At 44.0% G+C, this 20,927-nt stretch overlaps 1 protein-coding gene and 1 long non-coding RNA gene across 5 annotated transcripts in view; one reads left to right on the top strand and one right to left on the bottom strand.

The window, feature by feature from the left end:
* Nucleotides 1–20,927, bottom strand: part of GRIP2 (glutamate receptor interacting protein 2) — a 478,373-nt gene that overhangs the window by 221,601 nt on the left and 235,845 nt on the right. The window lies entirely within an intron of this gene.
* LOC142072862 (uncharacterized) lies at nt 1,600–8,169 on the top strand. The gene is made up of 2 exons (XR_012669467.1): nt 1,600–1,713; nt 6,568–8,169. It is a non-coding gene; the product is annotated as an uncharacterized LOC142072862 (long non-coding RNA).

The raw sequence follows: 20,927 nt of genomic DNA, 5'->3' as shown, positions 1-20,927 counted from the left end.
TAACAACAATATCTCATTTAAGGTTGGGATTTTTGAAAACTACTCATCATGGGCCTCCCTCTGCCCCCGCTGTCCTCATGAGGTGGTTTACGTGTTTTCATCCCATATTAAAAATCCCATATTAAACATCTACTCACAACTTACCTGCTTTTATCTCCATAATGCATTTTATATTCACACAGTGCCTTTTATCCAAAATGATCCCAAAGTGCCTACCACCTCACATAGTAATTGCTCCACTCCGATTCTGTAACTAACAATGTCAGGCTTAGTCCTGATTCCAGAACAGGCTGGGGTTCGGTCTTTAACTTACTTTATATTTGTTCTAAAACATCAGTGTAAAGACCTACACTTTACAGACAGAGATCCGGAAATCAGCACTTTCTGCTATTGGTTTTCCCTTGTTAATGGACAGGTCCTGTCACCAAGGAAACAAGAAGGAAAAAACTGCTTTTTTGCTTTTGAGTCAATAACATTACACAGTGCTGATGGGATTCCGTATTGATTTCAGCAAGGTTACTCGTTTGCAGCTTTTAAAACTAACTTTTATTTCCACCTGGTGGTTTTTTGTTTTGTTTCGTTTTTTTCTTCAAGGGAATTTCAGGCCGGTAAAAAGGCTGCTAAAGCAGCAGCTCTGGAGACTGAAGTCTTCTGTTTACACACAGGGCATGTACAGTACAAACAAGCTTCCCCCACTCTGCTCAGTCTACTGGAAGGACCACCTGTAAAGGTGAGAGGGTGCTGTAGTTCTGTCTGTTTCCTTTTGGGTTTCCATAGCACCCACTGCTGTAGTTCCAAGGCATTTAACCAGTTTAGTCTCCATGCCTACTTGGTCACTGGCCTCTATTGAGACTAACACAGGGTCCAATTAGTGCCAGTTGCAAAGGGCACTGGACAGAGGCCACCAAATCCATTTCACATACTTCCACTGAACAGCCATCAGATAACGTCTGCAAATTATTACTAGCCTGCTCATCATTCACATCAGCAACCTACATGTGAAAGGCTTCCTAGGCCTTTGCTGATTCTCTTCACCATCCAGTCCCCCTGCTTTGTTAGAGATGAGTCTGAGACGAAGAGGCTGGATACAGATCTAGGCACTGATCCAAACTATTCCCCAATTCAGAGCTGTTCGGAGCCCTGATTTCGATTTGGGCCCATCTCTAGCTTTTCAGGTTATATAAAGGTAAGAAAGATGCATATAGAAAATTTTTGGAAGATTTAATAGAGTGAGAAGCGTATTTATCAAATTAAAAACAGTGCAATTTAAAGGATTAGCCTGTTACTTTCTGGCAAATGTTAGCCTTCAGAAAAGCCATAAAAACACTTGTCTTTATTCTACGGAGGACGTTATCAGCTAATTCATTTCTAGCACCATACAGGATTCCAGCTGAAGAGGATTTTAATGACTGGAAATATTGAAACTGAGAATGTTTTCACAGTGAAATTTGTCCTCTGTTACAACGGGCTGATTTTATTTTATCAAAAGCCATGTTTGTACAACTGTATGGCTTGTCTACACTACCAGCTGGATTGACGGACAGTGATCAATCTAGTGGGGATCGATTTATTGTGTCTAGGATAGACACAATAAATCAACTGCCGATCACTCTAATGTTGACTCCAGTACTCCACCTCAACGAAAAGCGCAAGGGGAATCAACGGGAGAGTGTTTCCTGTCGACACACCGCAGTGAAGACACCGATCTTATAAGTAGGTCAACTTCAGTTATGTTATTCACGTAGCTGAAGTTGTGTAACTTAGATCAATCCCCCCGCCCACCCTATAGTGTAGACCAGTCCTGTCTCTTCTTTCTTAGAGGCTGCAGAGATCACAGTCAGCTGTTAGTTTTCACTTTCAAATCTCCAGTATGTACTAGCAATTGTCCTTTTGAAACAATGACAGTTACAAACAAGGGAGAAGTGGTCCCCTGAGGGGGGCCGTTAATAACCTAACTCTCTGACCCTGTTAGAGAGGAAAGGAAACAGATGTTTGGGGCTTTGAAAGAGCTTCAGGATTTGTATAGAAAATATAGTTTTCTCTTTCAACAAGCCTCCACAAGGGAAATCACTCTGAAAGGTAGAAAAAGGCAACTCTTTCTAGCTCTATAAAACATCTTGTGACATAAGCACATAAATATAACTGTAAAAAATCCTCCAGCTGACAGCATGCCCTCCAACGCTGGATACAGGATATTTGGCTTCTTGTCCTGCTTTCCCTCCTTAAGGACCCTTTTCCCACCCCCATTCTCTGCGTGTGTCTCCTCTGCCTCCATAGCACTGACTCTCCTTTTCTGACCCACACAACAGCCTTCTCTTTCTTGGGCTTTGCCTCACTCTGCAAGTCATGTCTCCGCTACCACTCTCGGGACCGTTCTCTCAGCTGCCAGATCCTCATTTAGATCTCCTTTCCTGTTACCTCTTAACCTCACCACAATGTCTGCAGGCTGCACCTTTTTAGCCACTGCATTCCAGTCTCAGCAGTGCTCTCAGATATCACTCTCACATACCCTCCTTCCTGCACTACAGCACTGCTCAACAGCTAAGGTCTGAAGGGTTTCGGGAGGTGTCACCAGCTCCTGGTGGGGTCTTTCGATGGGTCGCTGCTGCTTCTGACTCCCGCCCCCGCCTTAGTTTGCCCACAGACAGAGCAGTTCTTGGACCTTCACCTCTAAATGAGTCAATCATCTCCTTCAGTCACTTGGATGCATTTGCAGAGGCAGCCTGGTGCAGGGGTGTTGCACCTTTGCTGCCCCACACCTTTCTGCCCTCCCTCTCGCTCTGTATTCTCTCTCCTTTATAGCAGGCCTGGTTTCTTCTGTTGACTGCAGCTGTGGGTGCCCGACTCCATGATTGGCAGTTATCAGCAGCGTGGGGGTGTGGTCAAGCTGCATGTCTGTAAACAGCAAAATTTGTTAGTCTCTAAGGTGCCACAAGTACTCCTTTTCTTTTTGTAAACAGGAGAGGCTCTGCTCCCCCTTCTGTCTATGCTCAGCATGGGGTGCCCATTACAGGAGGGCATAATGAGCTATCACTGAAACTTCTGCCCATCCTCGTCTCCAAGCTGGCCTTAAAGAAACGGAATAGTGAAATGGAATTTCATCCTCAAATAGTTTGGCTCTATCTGGAATTTTCAAGCTTGTGTGGGTTCAGACCCCTCCTCCCCCATTCAAACTTGTCCCTACTATGTGTAATTCTCCTTGTGTACAGCTAGGACAACACCAGACATTTATTATTCTTACTACATGTTGGAAGGGATGAAGGTGGGGGCAGGACTATAAGAAACAAAGCAGGCAGCATGATCCAATCATTAGAGCAGGGGCAAGGAATCAGGGAGACCTCCTTTCCACTCCCAGCTCTGGCACTTACTTGATGTGTGATCTTGGTCATGTCACTTAACCTCTTGTGCAACCTCTTTTACAGATAGGGAAATCGTAAAATGGGAAAACTAATAACACCTATATCATTAGCAAGCATTCTGAGGTTCTCCAATTAAAAGACACCATCTATATACAAGTTATTATTACTGCCATTTTTGTCCAAACAACAAGAACTTCTTTACTTATTGAGGGGAGGAGAACCGGCTATATAGGGAACGATACTTGTTCAAATAAGAGAGATGTAGGAAGGAACAAATCTCCTTTCCTAAAGACTTGATTTATTCCTTGAAACAAAACCATCAGCTTCCCAGTTATCTACTGCAGCGCAAAGAGACGTGTGAGATACAAACAGAGGAGAGAACCAGGCAGGACAGTAAATTGTCTGTCACAAGCCAAATTGTTGTAATAAAAACAAAAGTCAGGTGAATGCAAACTTGGTTGAGTGGCTCTGTTCTTCTCTCTTTGTGGGGAACCAGAGGTCCTGTAAGGCAACTGCTCTTATGCCCCACAGGTTCTCTAGTGTAGGGTACTGCAGGATTTGTGTCTATCACTTCTCCTGATCAGTGCTGGATGAGGAACTGTAGCTGTTTGGGCTGCACTGCCATTAATGTGCTGACAATACTCACCTCTATGTCTCTATTTCATCGGATCCAGAAGGTGCTATTTCTTTCCTTCCCCACCGTCCAGCCAAGACTGGGGCTCCGATGAGAGTTTGTTGGCTGAAGTTCAACCCAGTCAAGGCAGAGGCTGGCACCAGGGAAGCATCTGGAAGAGATGTCATAGCTGATGTCTGCCCCTCAGTAGAGAGCATGCTACCTTTGGGGACAGGAACATCCCCAGCTGCTACATGGGGATGAAAACACAAGTAGCCAAAACTGACCACCTGCCCCCACATGAAAAAAGAGATCGAGCCTTTCTTATCAAATCCAGACCTCACAACAATGATCCATGTCTTTGTCTCCCCCTGCCCCCTGATCACTGCATCCTGCTCTATATGGGGCTACACCTGAGACCACATGGAAACTTCAGCTGGTGCAGAACACGTGTCTACCTACTTGCTTAATAGTCTCCTTGCAGGGAACATGACACCTGGGCTCAGTCTGCACTGGCTCCCAGTTCATTTCTACAGGCATGTCAAAGGGCTGGTTTTGATCTGCACCTACAACTGGGATTAGCTTTTCAAACAAGGTGAAGCACCCAGCCACTGTCAATGTGACACTTCTGGACAGATTTGAGAGAGCTCAGCAATCAACATGCACCCAATGTTGTGAGCTCTTTTGAAGGTCATTTATTTTAGGTGCCTAAATGGGAGTTGAGATCTTTTGAACATCTGGCCCCACTTGTGGGTGTTGAGCCCCTCTGAAAATTCTACCCATAGTTTGGGATTGATCAGGACCAAAGGTGTGTTCTGCTATGCAAATACAAGCTATTACCACAATGATCATGCTTTCCTATCTGTCAAAGACAGAATGTCTCAGTGGGATCCCCACACCTTTTCAAACAGCAAACACACCAACTTCAAAGCCATGGGAGAGCAAATATTAGGAGCAATGTGAGTGGATTTATGAAGACAGCTCAGTTTTAATTATGTGTCTTGGGGATTTCTTTTGTAAGGCCGAAGTGACCTGCCACTGACAGCATGGTTAGACTTAGCTATGGGAGCGCAGGAATATTTCCTGGGATGATTTGAAAGGCTGTGCAATGTTCCTCTGAACCTAAAGACAATTTTTCAACATGGAAGGTGAAGATCTACCTACCTATCTCTGATACTTCTAAGAGACCTGATACTCTATTGGGAAGTGACAGAAATTCAAAGCATTTCAATGTAGAGAGGGGTCTGAGCAACAGAGTTCAGATCAGATGTAGATCTCAACTCCCTCCAAAATCCAGGATTGTTTGGATGCAGGGTTTTGATTTAGACCCCAAATCTCGTATAAAGAAAACCACAGTAGAATATAAATAACTTTGTGTGAGGGACAGTCCCCACAAACTAGATTTCCCCTCCCCCTTTAGTCTGTAGGTATAAAATATGGGTATACAAGATATAAATTAAAGGTATAAGGCAGTAATTCAAGAGACCTACAGGTCCAAGCCTGTAAGATATTAGCTTAAGCACTCAGCATAAGGATGTGAGGCCTACAATTTTTAGCATAAGTTAACCAGCAGTGACGTTAAGTCACAGGATATCATAAGACGTATTGCTGTAATGAATGAATATGCTGACAGGTAACTGCAAGAAATCAGTTGATGCCAGTACGGTATTTTAGGATAGGAACATCAGGAGATGTTCAACTGCAAGATTGCTGCAGCAACCAATTGATGTATATGTTAATACGTTTGAGAAAATTAATGTACTAACCTGTAGTTAGTATACTAACCCAGCATTGTTAGGGTGAGGAAGTTAAGTATGGACAAAGGAGGCCAGATATTCTTATGAATATTCATGGCAGCCACCAGACCCCTAGGCCATTGAAACCTTGATTATTGGGATCCTTTGGCATCCCAGGGATAGGCTATCACCCTCATGGATCACTACCTTTCTCATTACCTCTAGGTCTCCCCAAGGATGGCGTGAGTATGTGTATGACATGATGTTGGATGTTAAATTAATATTACATTACTGCTACTCACTTGTTTGGGTTGGAGCGTTTGTGTGTTTACACCTGGTGTTAATCAAACTATTGCAAATTCAGATGCTTTTTCCTAAGTGTGAGTGTTGCAACTGTGAACATCAGGGTTTCCAAATGAATAATAATTCCAGTAACTCTGGGCCAGATCTGCAGACTAGACACTACCAAACCTCAGAGTGTTAACTGGGAATTCTCAAGTAATCAGTGTAAGTAACACACAATCAATAGATCAGGCAACACCCTACAAAGAATCAGCTGAATTCTTCCAAGTGGCCCCCTCCTCTACCGCTCAGTCTGCCGCTGTTTACAAACACTGCAAAGCTGGTCAACTTGCATTTCTTTGAAAGGAAAATTAAAAAAAAAAACAAGAGGGAATGTCAGTGGGGAAATCAGAGGAACTGCAAGAAGAAAGGGGAGGCAGGGAGAGATTTTATGAAAACGTATGAGACAAGGAAAAATGACAGGCCAATTAAAAGACTAAAAGTAAGATCACAGATTATCCAAATGCCACTGCCATGTCTTACTGTTATTTCCCTTCTCTTTCTTCCCCCTCCTCAGCCTATCAAAGAGCACCTCTCAGACATCCAAGAGTCCCCTGCTCTTCCTTCAGACCTAATTCAACTGAACAAATCACCGTCTCATTGCAACTTGTCTTTATTGTCTGCTGGAATACTTCTTACCAATCTTGGGCCAGTCGATGACATTTCTGCTTTCTGTGCATTGCTTCTAAAGAATCTATATGAATGCAGAGCACCTTGGGGATTGACAGTTATATAAATGTCATGCTAATCTGTTTAAGGCATTATACTACCATATATGTCTTTTTTAATAACAAAGGCAATATTTAAATTCTGGCAAGGTATCAGAGAGAGAGAGAGAGAGAGAGAGAGGCAGAAGCAAAAGAGGCACCTCCATTATACAAACAATGGAAAATGCTGTCTTATCTTTTCACTCCGGACTGCAAGATAATTTATTGCCTTTCTTTTCATTTTAGTTTTGAGATACAATTGGTTAGAATCACCATCTTCAGAGAACGTGACTGCAAGAATGCTCAAATTTTCTCGGCTTTTGCTTTAACAGATGACTTTGCAGCAATTCATCTCTATCATTTCCATACTAGAGATGGTGGCAGGCTGTTCTGACCCACTGCCTAGCTCCCATTGAAAAATCAAAAACAAAACTACCAGCATAGCCTGTTTTGAAACCCCCTCGTGACTGGCAACAACGTTCTATAACGGACCAGCTCAAAGCACCAAAGCCAAATGTCTCTGTACACCCACTGCATCTAAGCAGTCCACACATAGTCCATCCACCCCCTTCACATTCAATCTAAGGGGTTACCATAAGGGTGGGCCATTACTTCCAGGTTTCATTGCTCAATTTAAATGCATTGCATTTAAAAGCCCTCAGAATGATGGGATCTTACAAGCCACCAACCAAATAGCCAAGTGAATGCTTAGAAGCATGCATATTAAATATAGGAATAAACTGAAACTCAGATCTGACCACTCTCAATCATTTAGAAAGTTTGGATGTGATTTTTTCAGTGGAAGCTCATCTCCTATAAATATAGAACGAAATGCATGTAAGAGTGGAAGTGGCAGCTAAAGTTAGCTACAGCTACCACCAAAGCTAGGTTTGGATGAGATTTTCCATGAACCTTCCTGTTTTCTGTTGCTCATAAGTTTCCAGTTAAATGTTGAGCTATTTTTGAGCAAAGAGGGAGAGTGGGGAGAAATACACTTTTAAAAAATCTGCAACAGGCTTTTAATCATCCTGGTGAGCTGATGATTTTGATTTGACTGCATTCTGAGCCTTTGAAAATCACATTTTGCAGCTGTGCAGAATATTTTGGCCTTCGTTTTCTTTGGCCAGATTTGTACAGTGTCCAGTTAAGGAAGGGTGCACATGCACTGCATATTGAAAGGTACAATGAAGCTGCAGTGGGACAGAGGTAAAAATTGCACAGGAACCCTTGGCTGACTCAGTCCTTGTAAGTCTTGGAAGATCAAAAGGGTTAAGGGGAGTTGAGGGACATGTGATAAAGTGTGCTGGATCTGACCCAAACTTCTAGAGAAAGACTGTATAATATGATTGCAATGTATTTTTTGAGAATTCGTGTGACAAAATTAAAGATGGCATTACATAGCAGAAACATAAGGTGACAGAGTCTGGGTTGTGCATGCAGCCTTAACCTTGCTATTTACGGACTTTCAATGTGTTAGTCATGTGACCTATTCTTTTAATGTAAATTTTAGTATGAAATATTTGTACATAAATGCAAAGAGGGAGGGAGCGAGATAAATGCCAGGGGTTCACATCAAGACAGTGGACTGGGACACAGCAGACACTGGGTTCAATTCCCAGCTCTGCCACACGCTGTGTGCGTGACCTTTGGCAAGTCACATAATACAGTCCAACCTCACAGGGACACTGAGAATCATGTCCATGAGGGACCATAAAAGTAGCTGGATAGAGTTAGATAGATAAAGAAATACATAGATTAGAGAGGGAAAGAGAGAGTCCATAAAGAGTGGAAAAATTGCACCTGTACTATCGTAACTATACTGTCAAATATGAAAGGAATGATGACATAAATCAAACACCACTACAGTTTCAACTGTTCCATATGAGTAGTTAAGATCCCTTTGAGGCTTTCTATATGAAACAAAGAAAAGCTGCATTTAATAACCAAGTCCAGCAGCTTCTGGGATCATCCTCTCCTGCACTTTTGGGGAATAGATGGAAAGACAGATACAGTGGGAAGGTGCCGGTGAATTCCATATTTTCTATGCATCATTGTCCCAATTGCCTTTTTTTTAAGTAGTGGAACAAAACCAGAACCATTTTTCTGATTAACACCCTCCTATGAAAGGTTATGCAAGCGTAGAGGGACAGATAAAATGGCACCGGAGTCCAAATCAACCTTGGGCTTTGCAAATAAAATGACCAAGGAGAATTTGCAACCCCCCATTTTGCTCATTCCACATTGTTTCCTACACATTTTTCTGAATATGGAAGCACAGGACTTAGATACTTTTTATAACCCCAATACTTTTCAACTAAAAGTCTCAAGGAGCTTTACAAACTTGTTTTAGTTCTCAGAATGCATCCTGTAAGAGACAAGGATTATTATACCAATTTCACGCATGTGTAAAATGACTTGCTCAAGATCACAAAGAGTTGAGAGCAGAAATGAGGAGAAGACCCAGCGTTTCTAGCTCCCTGTCCTATGCTCTAAACACTACTCCCTCCAACACTTTTAAGCTCTGGAAAAACTTAACAGTGATGCCTGGTTTTAGGAGTGTCTTCCTATAGTATCAGAGATTGACTTTAAATATAGATGCATATCTCCCATTAATCAGTAAGATCAGTAACATTTTTTCCTTACCACCAACACAGAGGTGTAGACTGCATAAGCCACCTGGCTCACAAGACCTTTGGGTTTCCACCTCCTCCTCTATCCTGAGCTCCTCTTTCCATCTTCTCCTTCTTGAGGACTTTTTAATGATCTTCAAGACCCTGTTAATTTTATTCATTTGTTCGCACAGCCACAGAGAGGGTTACAAATCTTCCCCACTCCTATGTCTCAGCAGCTCCAGTTTCTCTTGAAGGAGGGACAGCTATAAAGCAGCCAGGTCACTTGGAGGCATGAAAGCACTGGTGTGTATACCAAAGCTTCTTCCAACCCAAGGGGAGCGTTTCAGGGGACAAGGGAGAATGATTTCTGTAGCCACAACCAGTCCATAGTTCCCTTGGAAAGTGTGGGCAGGCATGTCTCCTCTCTGATGCCTTATGAAAGCTAATAACTCACAGGGGCAGCAGCTCCTTTATAAGGTTTTCAATTTCTGTTTTCAACTATACATACATTCTGGCAGATTTCAAATGCTCCTCGGGCGAAAGAGTCATCATCGGCTCAGAAGAAGGCGTGACTCCTCAAAACACACTCTCACGCATGCACACACACACAAAACTTGGCTTCATTTCAACAATTAGAAATAGCTAATGCAGAATGAACATAATGTCTTTGGGTAATGGTAAATATCTGACCATTCCACGAGAAAGAATCTTTACATTCCCTCATGTTAATAAGTATTTGCATTAGCACTTTTCTTCTAAGCATTAATGCATTAGATCTCACATTCGACCCTTGGGAAGCAGGTAAGGAGAACTATCCCCATTTTCAGAGATGGAAACTGAAGTGTAAAGAGGTGAAGCAACTTGCCCAAGATCATACCTAATGATCCCTGCGAATAGTCTACCTGCCTATAAACTTTGGATGACATCTGGGATGTAGACTAGAGTAGGTTAAGGTATCCCCCATCATCTCCTCCAGGCCTCCCCAGGAACATAGGAATTGCCATGCTGAATCAGACCTGTGGTTCATCTAGTCCCGTATCCTGTCTCTGACAGTGCCCCAGCAACAGAAGCCTCAGAGGAAGGTTCAAGAACACCAGGGTCGGCAGATGTGGCACAACCTGCCCCTCAACAAGGTCTCAGCCTGCTCTCTCTCTGTTAGGGATGGGCTTAAACCCTGAAGCATGAGGTTCTATATTCCTTCCACTACTCTTTTTTAGCACTGTCTAAGCACAACAAAACAAGTGCGGTTTCCCTAAAAGAAACAATTTTAATTGTGGTGTGGGGAGATTGGAGAAATAGCTCTGCATGCTCAGGACAGGCTATTTGGGAAGCTAAAGCATTTTTAGGTGGATCACAAGCAATGTTGGGCGCATTCATTAAAGCTGCTAATCCTTACTTTAATATCAACTCTTGTGGACGTATTTTCTGAGGTGCTATATAACCACAACTTCTGGGGAAGCCAATGGGAGCTGTAGGTGGTCATCCTCCATGAAAATCAGGTCATTAGTGAATTCATTAGAGGCTCCCAGAGATGCAGCATCCCTTCTCCAGCCCCTGCGGGACATTGGAAACATTCTAAACAAACAGTCTGGTTTTAAAAAGCTATCAATCAAACTGATCCATGGGTAATTTCCAAGAAATTGTCTCCCAGTAATTTCTGGGTCAGAAGGGAGGAAAGATTGTTTCTTAGGGGGAAAATTCAGAAGCTATATTCTGGCCAGTGAACTAATAAATACAAGGAGCATCTTCCACTTCCAGGAGGGACGAGGTTAACCAAACAAAAAGGTTCTTCTCCCAAATAAGAACATAAGTAAAAGTAACATTTACATGGGTCTGCCAAGTAGCAGGATTTGGAGCTCATTAATATGCCTAAAACTACATTTATACTGATATAATTAAGAACAAATCCTGCAGTAGATAGTATTAGTGGACACACAAATTAAATTATTATGCACTTCATTTAAGGCATTATAAATAGAGTTATTATTGTCATCATTGATCAACCCATAATCCTCCCCCTCAAACACAGAGTGAGAGCCAGCCACAAAGTGAACGGCTGCCCATCAGCTAAGCCACATTCAGTCTCGCTTTAGCCCTTTGAGATCCGATCACAGCAACTGCTGAAATGCAAAATCTCCACCACCATTTCTCTAACCGCTAGATGATGTTCCTTCCTAGCAGTAACTTTAATATATAAGAAGGAGAAAGGGCTATTTTGTTTATTGGTAGCAAATAGTCAGAAACTATCCTTGCTGAGAAAATATTCAATTCCAAAAAATGTGTGAAGGTCATCTTAGAACATCTGATCTGGACATCAACCAAACCTCAACCCCTACCTTGCAGGATTGAGAACAAAATATTATCCTTGTCCTCCAATAACTACCCTCCATTCCCACCCTCAAAACCCCCAACCTTCTCCATTCTTTTCCTTTCCGTGGATGATGGTCGTGATCCTTCATAAATTCCTCATCAGTTTAGGAGATTTATGAGTACAATTCCATTTTATTTTGATGGTTAATATTAGCACTAATACTGCTCTCACATTTACATAATTAGTAACAAGACTAATAATGCCAAACCCCCAATCAAATAGTCATTGTACTGGCCTCCAGCATCATTAGTTAATGCTGACATAATCAATTTGCATTGCCACTCACTGGGTCAAGCCAGCAATAGCCCTTTTCTCTTGAAATAAAAATTGGGCTCAGGACTGTATGGTAGCTGGGATTCTCATACTGGGAGTGATATAATGGAATATCGTGTGATGGTCAATCCTCTTGTGATGCTATAATTAATATTATTGCACTCTCCAAAGGATTACATGTAGAGAGACTGCAAGATCGTTTGGTACGGTATAAAGGTTTTACGACAGCGAGCTTGTGACGGCTGAATTGCTCCAGATTGACAAGATCCCACATCCACCTGAGTGTGAATGTAACCTTTGTATCAGACCTTCATGTATCCTGTGCATGCCATATGTTTTAAAGAACACTGTGTTACAGATTTCAGAGTAATAGCCGTGTTAGTCTGTATTCGCAAAAAGAAAAGGAGTACTTGTGGCACCTTAGAGACTAACCAATTTATTTGAGCATAAGCTTTCGTGAGTTACAGCTCACTTCACTGGATGCATAAAGTGGGAAGATGAAATGAACTGTAGCTCACGAAAGCTTATGCTCAAATAAATTGGTTAGTCTCTAAGGTGCCACAAGTACTCCTTTTCTTATTGTGTTACAGATGTATTAGAATTTTTTTTAAATGTCCCTGTTCTTATACTTGGTTAGTTTCTGCCTGTAAAGCCAGTGCCAGTAGTCCAAAAGAACAGGCTCTTTGGGGACAGGGACCATATTTGCACAATGGGGCCTGACTGGGTGATATTGTCATAGAAATAAACAAACCACAAAAACAATAGGCTTGTAGGGAGAGAAGAAATATCCATGTTTGAGGTCTCTCTAAATGACCTAACATCACTGTTCACTGTATAGCAATCTTGTCATTTTAAGGCTTGTTACCTCACAGGCTAACAACGCTAAACCCAAAAGCCTTCTATTGCTAGAAAGGGGAAGCCCTGACAGATTGCAAGATGTCACACTGCAAATCTGTCACTGGTTCAATACAGAACACAGCCCCTCGCAGGCCACTGTAATTCTAAGGTGCAATTCTGAAACATTTCTCTGGTTTGCTTTTGTTTTTTAAATGACGGCTGTTTGAAGCTGCTCAGAGATTTGGAATCCTAGAAATGGTCTCGGCAAAGAAAGAATAATGGGCAGAGAGCAGGGCAGGTGGTTAAAGGCACATTACAGAAGCAATTGATCACACCATGCGTGACGTAATGTATACTGGGTGGGTTACAGAACACAAACAGGTAGCCATAAAACCTTGGCTATGATCTCAGATATCATAAACTGGAGCTCATGCCAAGCAAGATCTCAGCCCAAAACAAAATGTGTAGCAATGTCTGAAGCAAAAAACAAATCAATGTCTCTATTTTGGGGTTTAAAGAGTGGCAAATGTCCATCTCCTCCTATGGGAAATTAGTACTTTTCGATCCCTTTCCTTCCCTAACTCCAAAATAGCTTTGGTTTTCTACAATGCTCTTTTGCAGGCTATTAATCCACAGTGTAGATTAGTGTCCCTGGGTGCTTTGGAGGCCTGCCCAGCTCCTCAGTGTTGACTCCCCCAGTGTGATTAGCAATTGCAACATTCCTCATTTAGCAGCATGATTCATATTCAGCTTGCTGCTGCTAACTCCACTGATATTAAGATAACAATGTCATAGGGCTGTGACGACAGCCTCACCAAAAGGATGGAGGAAGGGACATAGTACTCCTCTTCCCTAGTCTGTCTGGGATGAGGCTCTGGAAATGGCAAAAAAGGCACTTTCCTGCCACAGTGGTATGCATGTGTTGATGTGTAGCTGAGAAACACAATACAACGGCAGGCTCCATCCCTGATTTGAAAGAATGATCAGTTTTAATCAGCTCATTCCCTTTAGGTTGTATGTTTGCAGTACCACCTACCCTGACATTCAACAATCATGAGTCAGGATACCCAAAAATCATGAGATTTTTTTTTAAAAAAAAATAAGCCTTGGGTTCTTTTTATGTGCATCCTAGTTTCTGAGCCTTTAAGTTGCACACGAGTCATGTTTTCAAGCTTTTCTCTGTGACCATGAGGGCTAAAAACTTACTTATTTTTTAATATGAAAGCTGAGGTTCTTACAGAATCACCTGCTTCCAGAAGCTGGGTCTTTAAGGAAAAACACCAAATATTGCAAGCCTCAAAATAAAATAGTGAGAGCTGGCAACACTGCATTTGCATTTTGACTTGCCCAGTGATGCTATTCTGGGTCCATTTCATTGCCTATTCCTAGTTAGTTTTACTTTCTGTTTCTAATTCAAGGCATTTGGATTTGGGTTCCAGGCTTCATTAATATTTAGAAAAAATAAAATATGGAAGCTTTTTTATTATCAATAGTTACGATGCAATATTTATTTCCTTCCCTGCCTCTGACCACAAAATTTGTGGAGCAAACTACAGTGTCTCTAAGTTTTTCCAAAGCAAAACCACAGACGTTTCAAACTGGTCTCCAAGTAGCAGTTTTATTTTTGTTTTTTAAATGATCGGGCAGCAGTGCTAACACAAGGGCCATCACATGAGTCAGCAGCATGTCTCTTGCCTGACAATGCAGAAAACTGATGACTGACATTGCGGGGCAAATGCCCTTCTACTCTGCTTGAACCTAGACAGTTCTCCCCTCCCCAAGCCCCTGTTAATCACACCCTTGTGAGATGAACTGCCATGCACACCAAGAATGACACTGTTTTCTAACTAGCAGTATCGTTACTGCTCAGATGTTGGAAGGCCAGTGCACTCTAGGATGAGAAAGCTGACACCTAACTGCTTTACTACTATTGCTTCATACCTCTCATAGACCCCGATCATCCTGCACAGATGCCAGGGTGGATGGAGCCTTGTGGAAGTGCTCTGCTTCCTCTATGACGTGGTGCAGACTCTGAGTAGTCAACATTGGGAGAAAGGATTGGAGACTGGCAAGGGCGGGCGAACTAATGCACATCACACACACACCCCATCTGTCCCACAGATAGGACTCAGAAAAGATAATGCAGTCCTTCCCAGTATTATATTTTCTATGAAGCCCTCAGTTGGAACTGTGGGCAGCTGCCGCCAGAGGACATCCCCGATATTATAGCCGCAATGATGTCTTGATGTCAGGGTGTTGGGATGAGGAGGCACTTCCAGCGGCTCTAGTACCTGTGTGGGTCTCTGGAGATCTGCCAGGTTTGGGAGCAGACAAAACCTGTCCTCTCCACAAGGGCAATGTGGGCGGGAGATCCTGGCTGAAATCTCCTCCCCCTGCCACCTCTCCCTCATGCAGGAAGAAATGATCTATACCAATGCCCCCGAACTGAAGAGAAAGGACAGAGCATTCACCCAGTAACCAGACCTCCTAGACAGACTATGGCCCTATATGGACTGCAAGAAGACACTGCATGGTTAAATCTCTCTTACAGTGGGGGATGGTAACAAGACACAGAATCTTATACACCTGGGATGGCAATTACAAACCCAGCCCAGGTTGGTAAGGTACTGAAAATCAATATAATTCGAAGGCTTCTTTCCCAACCCATGTGAAACAAACTGTCTATCTCAGTCCAGTTGTTAGTGACGGAGGGACTCATGCCATAAAACTCACCAGCACAATGGCCAACCTTATCAAAAGGGAAACTAAGGATGGAATGGGCCAAGGAGAATAAGTCTCCCCAATAACTCAAAGATACCATGCAGTCCAGGCAGGGCGCAGGCCATTGACCCTTCAGGATGAAAGACACTGTAGAACTGCTGACTAGATGGCCACAATATCCTAGATGAGTCCACTGATGTAAAATGATGGTCTCTAAAAGGCGTGATCCCACAAAGTGCTGAGTGCATCTGAGAGGCGTTCATTGGCTTTAGGGCCAAAAAGGACAATGAGATCCTCTAGTCTGACTTCTGGTATAAAACAGGCCACTAGATTTCACCCAGTTACTCCTATACTGTGTTTGGCTATAGTATACCTTCCAGAAAGGCATCAAGTCTTGATCTGAATATTGGAAGAGATGAACCCACCACTTCCCTTGAGAGTTTGTTCCAGAAATTCATCACTGTCACTGTTAGATATTTGAGTCTTATTTCTAATTTAATTTGGCTGTCTTTAACTTCCAGCCATTAGTTCATTTTATGCCTCTCTCTGCTTGGCTGACGAGAGTCCTTTAGTTCCAGTATTTTCTCCCTGTGAAGGCACTTCTAAGCCATAATCAAGTCACCTCTCTATTTTCTTTCAGATAAGATAGATGAGCGGTGTAAGTCTCTCACTGTATCTTCTCCAGCCTGGAAGTCATTTTTGTGACTCTTTTCTGCACCCTCTCCACTTTTTCAGCATCCTTTTAAAAATGCGGCTACCCGAACTGTAGGAAATATTCCACTTTCGATCTCGCCAATGTTCCATTCTGAGGTATAATCCCCTCCCCACTCCTACTCACTACTCCCATTTCTACATCTGTAGCAAGGCACAGCTGGGCCCCTCTCACTTCTTCCCCTGTTGTCCTCACGAAACCAACCAGGCATGCCGCAGGTGGAGGCAATCACTCCTGTATTTTATTTATAGTTCTTTCCCACCACCAGCTTACTATCTATGTACTGGGTTTTCCAGCCATACTTCACCAGCAACAGACCACAGCCACCAGTCCCTCTCAGCCTCTGGCCTTTCTCTTCCCCTCTTCTGGCTTCCTTCCTCCCTCACTCCCCAGGCTAATTAGGCTGCCATCTGTTCCTAGTTGCCAAGCAGGCAGGGCTATTCAGCCAACCCAATCCATTCCCCTTGATTGGGGCTGGTGTGGCAGGGGGCTGATTAAGCACTTGGCGCCCAGCACCCTGTCATAACATCCAAGGATCGTATTCGCTCTTTTGGCCACAGCATCACATGGGAGCTCACATGGTGTTGGGTGAAGTGCTTAATTTGTGCCAGGGCTTGCCAGGGCTGAGCCCCAGCACCTCTAGGCTTTGGCAGTTTGTAGCCCCAGGCACCTCTGGGCTTGCTGCTTCAGTTATGAATATAAAAAAAATTGCTCAAGCCCCAGCACCTCTTTCATTACAAATTAAGCACTGGTTGGTTGCCCACGGTGAGCCCTACTGAACACCCTCAGCTTCCACTGAACTCAGTGGGAGCTGAGGGCAGTCCCAAGTGCTGTGTAAAGTAGCAGTCATACAAAATGTTTTCTAATCAACACTTGGCCTAGCATGCATTGTGTCAGACAGTACATCAGTGAAGATTTTCTGTCCATCCTGATCTGCCATGCATCATGTTCCTCACTCGCTGCCATCACACTGGAAACAAAGCCACTGGTGCTGGATATGAAAATCTCTTTGGTTTACAGAATAGACACACTGAGGCCTCTTATTGCAGTGGGTAAGTTTCACCACCATACAGGGGAGCTATAGGCAGCCTTCCACATCACTTCTTCCCCATTGCAAGAGATGGTCCCTCTCCACTTGAATGTATTCCACGCACTGTGCACAGCTCAAATGCCTGGTAGGGATGGGGTGTGGTTATGATGGGGCTGGTGGGGACAAAATTTCTGCTAGCATATTCAAGTTATACATCATACCATGTATGAAGGCAGCAGGCTCGCTCTCAAGAAGCTTTTCGTTACTTTCAGGCCAATCCCTATCACTGACTTTTCTTGTAGATTTCTGCTGACACTGTGGCCTTTAACTTGCTTCCTTTGGATATTTTCTAGCTATGGTTGAGACCATGACAAGTTTTGGAAATACATCTGCTTGGTTTGTAATTGCCGAAGTTGGGCAGCGAGAATTAGCTAGAGTGGGTGTGTGTGTGCAGGGGGAGGGGGGGTGTTAAAGTAACAATAAACCTAACACAACAGAGGAAGCACGTAGGGACTGAACTTCCCCACCTGCACCAGCTCAACAGGGGGCCTGCAATCACAGGAGTAACAGCCATGAATTGCAAAGGAATCCAGTGATGGGAGATCAGAAGCCTGGTGGCAGGGGAATTAGGATTCAGTCTGATAGTTCTAGCCTCTCACTTTAAGTTCAGAGGCCATGCACACATCACATGTTTCTAGGAAAGATGAGATAAAAATAAAAACAGATCTGAATAGTAAACGTTCATATCCAGATCGGGACTTTGGGTCTCATGTTCAAATCTAGTGTTTTTCAATTATTCATGGAGGACTACATGGCTGTTACAGGCCAAGATCAAGTTAGAGTATGCAAACAATGTCAACAGCAAAATGGTAGCTCGAATGCTATTATTATAAGAATAAGAGCAATGCTTAGGCTGCAGGCGGGAATAGCCATGTGAGTAGCATGTACCATTAGAGATGGTCCAATCTCTCTGGGTAAAATAAGAATTGCTTGTCAGGTTCCGGGGTGCAATTCACACCAGGGAGAGGTTGAGTCACTACTCGCATTCGAACTCTGAGTGCCCCAAAATGTTTCAGCTACTTGTGTCTCCCTGCCTGGGACATACATACAGCCAGCAGTCAGCATGTGCTTTGTGTTCTGTATGCTGTACAGCAGGGGTGGCCAACCTGAGCCTGAGAAGGAGCCAGAATTTACCAATGTACATTGCCAAAGAGCCACAGTAATACGTCAGCAGCCCCCCATCTGTCCCCCACTCCCAGCGCCTCCCTCCCACCGGCAGCCCCACCGAGCAGCGCCTCCCCCTCCTTCCCCGCTCCTCCAGATCAGCTGTTTCATGGCATGCAGGAGGCTTTGGCGGGGGGGGGGAGGGGGGAGGAGCGAGGGTATGCCAGGCTCAGGGGAGGGGGCAGGGCCTGTGGCAGAGCCAGGGGTTGAGCAGTGAGCGCCCCCCGGCACACTGGAAAGCTGGCGCCTGTAGCTCCAGCCCCGGAGTCGGTGTCTATACAAGGAGCCGCGTATTAACTTCTGAAGAGCCTCATTTGGCCCTGGAGCCACAGGTTGGCCACCCCTGCTGTACAGCTCTGGTTCACTATGAATCCAAGCCTGCCAGCAGTTATCACAGACACACTTTTGTCTTTACCAGACATGGTTAATGTTAGCAGGTGACCCCAATCCTGTCCCCAGGGTGCGAACACAGGGCTGCTGTCGGTCACACTGCTCCATCTCACATATTTCCTTTCCTTACCCCTTTCTTGCACATTATATCATTTCCTGTGTGTATCTGATGTGAGAAGGTAAGCTCTTCAGGCAGGAACTGTATCCTTTTCTGCTGCTGAAAACTGCCTTGTTAAAGTTATGGCCCTGTGTAAACATGAATATCAATCAATTAATAATCTTAATCCAAACCCTGAAGGCTGGATGAGAGGTGCAGCCCTGAAGAAGTGGGGGCAAAAAGGGTTTCATGTCACCTATGTGTCTCCATCATTTTGGGCAGGTGCCTCTGGGGCTGCTCTAATTTATGGCAGCTACCCAAAAGCACCACTGGGCTGCTCTGAAGCGGGAAGCCCAGACTATTCAAAGTGCTCCATCCACTCCTCATCATGCCCCTGGCCACTTTCCGAGTATGTCCCTCTGCAGGGGAGTAGCTAGAGGCACCCAAGCCAGCCCCTGCATAGGGGTATTCTGTAGGGGCTGGTTAAGCGGGCTTTGCAGCCCCATTACCGAGGCTAAGCTGGAGCAAAGGGGCTGCAGTGGAGCCTAGAATTAGACCCCAAATCTCTTCTGAGATTTCAGACGAGTTTAGCTCCTAGGTTCAGCTGCACGGAAGCACCCAATTAAAAACAGGGAAAAGGTTGATCTGTCCAGTCTGTCCACACCCAGGTAATACCAGAAATCTCACCAATAGAATATCTCTTCTTGTACAATTTCCAACCTGATTTCCACACCGACTACAGTAAGTTCAGAGAAGCATCTGAGCTCCTAGGTGCTTATCCACATGGAACTCTGAGATTCATCCATCATTAAACACAATGGACCTGAGCCCGCAGCCACACTCTTTCTGTTAGAATTAGTGGATTTTTATAGGGCCTGGCCTGCAGTCCCTATGCTGGCAAGATGCACACTAAAATGAACGGGCCAAATTCTGCCCTCCTTCACATCCCTGCAGTCCCAGAGGCTTATCAGTTATGGGCTGAAAAAGGAAATGGCATATGGGCATTATTGTACCGAAAAAGAAGCAATACCAAAGCAAGGAAGTGGAGATGGACATTTGGCTTTTAAAAAGCAGAGTGGCTTGGGAAATTGACAGTGGAACAGAGAGCAGTTCTCTCAGTTGCCTTGCCAGGTCAAATTTAGCTCTAGCCTACAGTGCAGAAAAGGCCTTATCTGCAGGTTGTTTGTGGTAATGAGCTGCTGGACTCTGCCCAGACCCTCGTAAACAGCAGCCGACCTCACAAACAGCACTAACTGATACTCTTGCTAGCAGTTCAAACAGAGAGGCCAAGGCTTAACCGAACACAGGCTTGAGTCTCTTTGTTTGTGCTAGGTAGGATCCAGAGGGTGTCTGCTCTGTTACAGCATTGAGGCATATTGGAGTACCCCAAAGGGCAGTGGGTGGGAGAAGATTGCTGTACTGCCTCCCAAGCTGTATCTATTCTGTAGATAAACAGAACACCACCACTGTGAATTTCTAGAACATCTTCCACTCGAGGCTTTCAAAGCACTTTTCCAACATGAACCATGCCTCACTTGAGGGAAGGAAGTGTTGATATCCTTTGTCCACAGATATGGAAGCTGAAGCACAGAGCAGTTAAAACCTAAATTCTCAAAAGCTTCAATTTAAGTGTCTCACGCTGGACATCCAAGAATAGTGTGTTCCCTTCTGAAAACTGAGACCGCAGTGACTTGCCCAAAGTCTTAGGTAAAGCTGAATCTGCTCTCCCCCATGCTGGTGTCAACCAAAAACAACTCCACTAAAGTCAATGGAGCCACACTAGTGTAAATCAGATTAGGATCAGGCCCCAAGAACCCACGGCAGAGTGAGGAATAGAATTCAGATCTCCTGACTCTGAGTCTGGCACCAGACCATCATTCCCTTTCTGTAGAAAAAATAACAA

This window comes from Caretta caretta, chromosome 7 (genome assembly GCF_965140235.1).
Source record: "Caretta caretta isolate rCarCar2 chromosome 7, rCarCar1.hap1, whole genome shotgun sequence".
Lineage (NCBI taxonomy): Eukaryota > Metazoa > Chordata > Testudines > Cheloniidae > Caretta > Caretta caretta.
The sequence above is the reverse complement of the archived record's forward strand: the minus strand, read 5'-3'. Positions and strand labels throughout refer to the sequence as shown.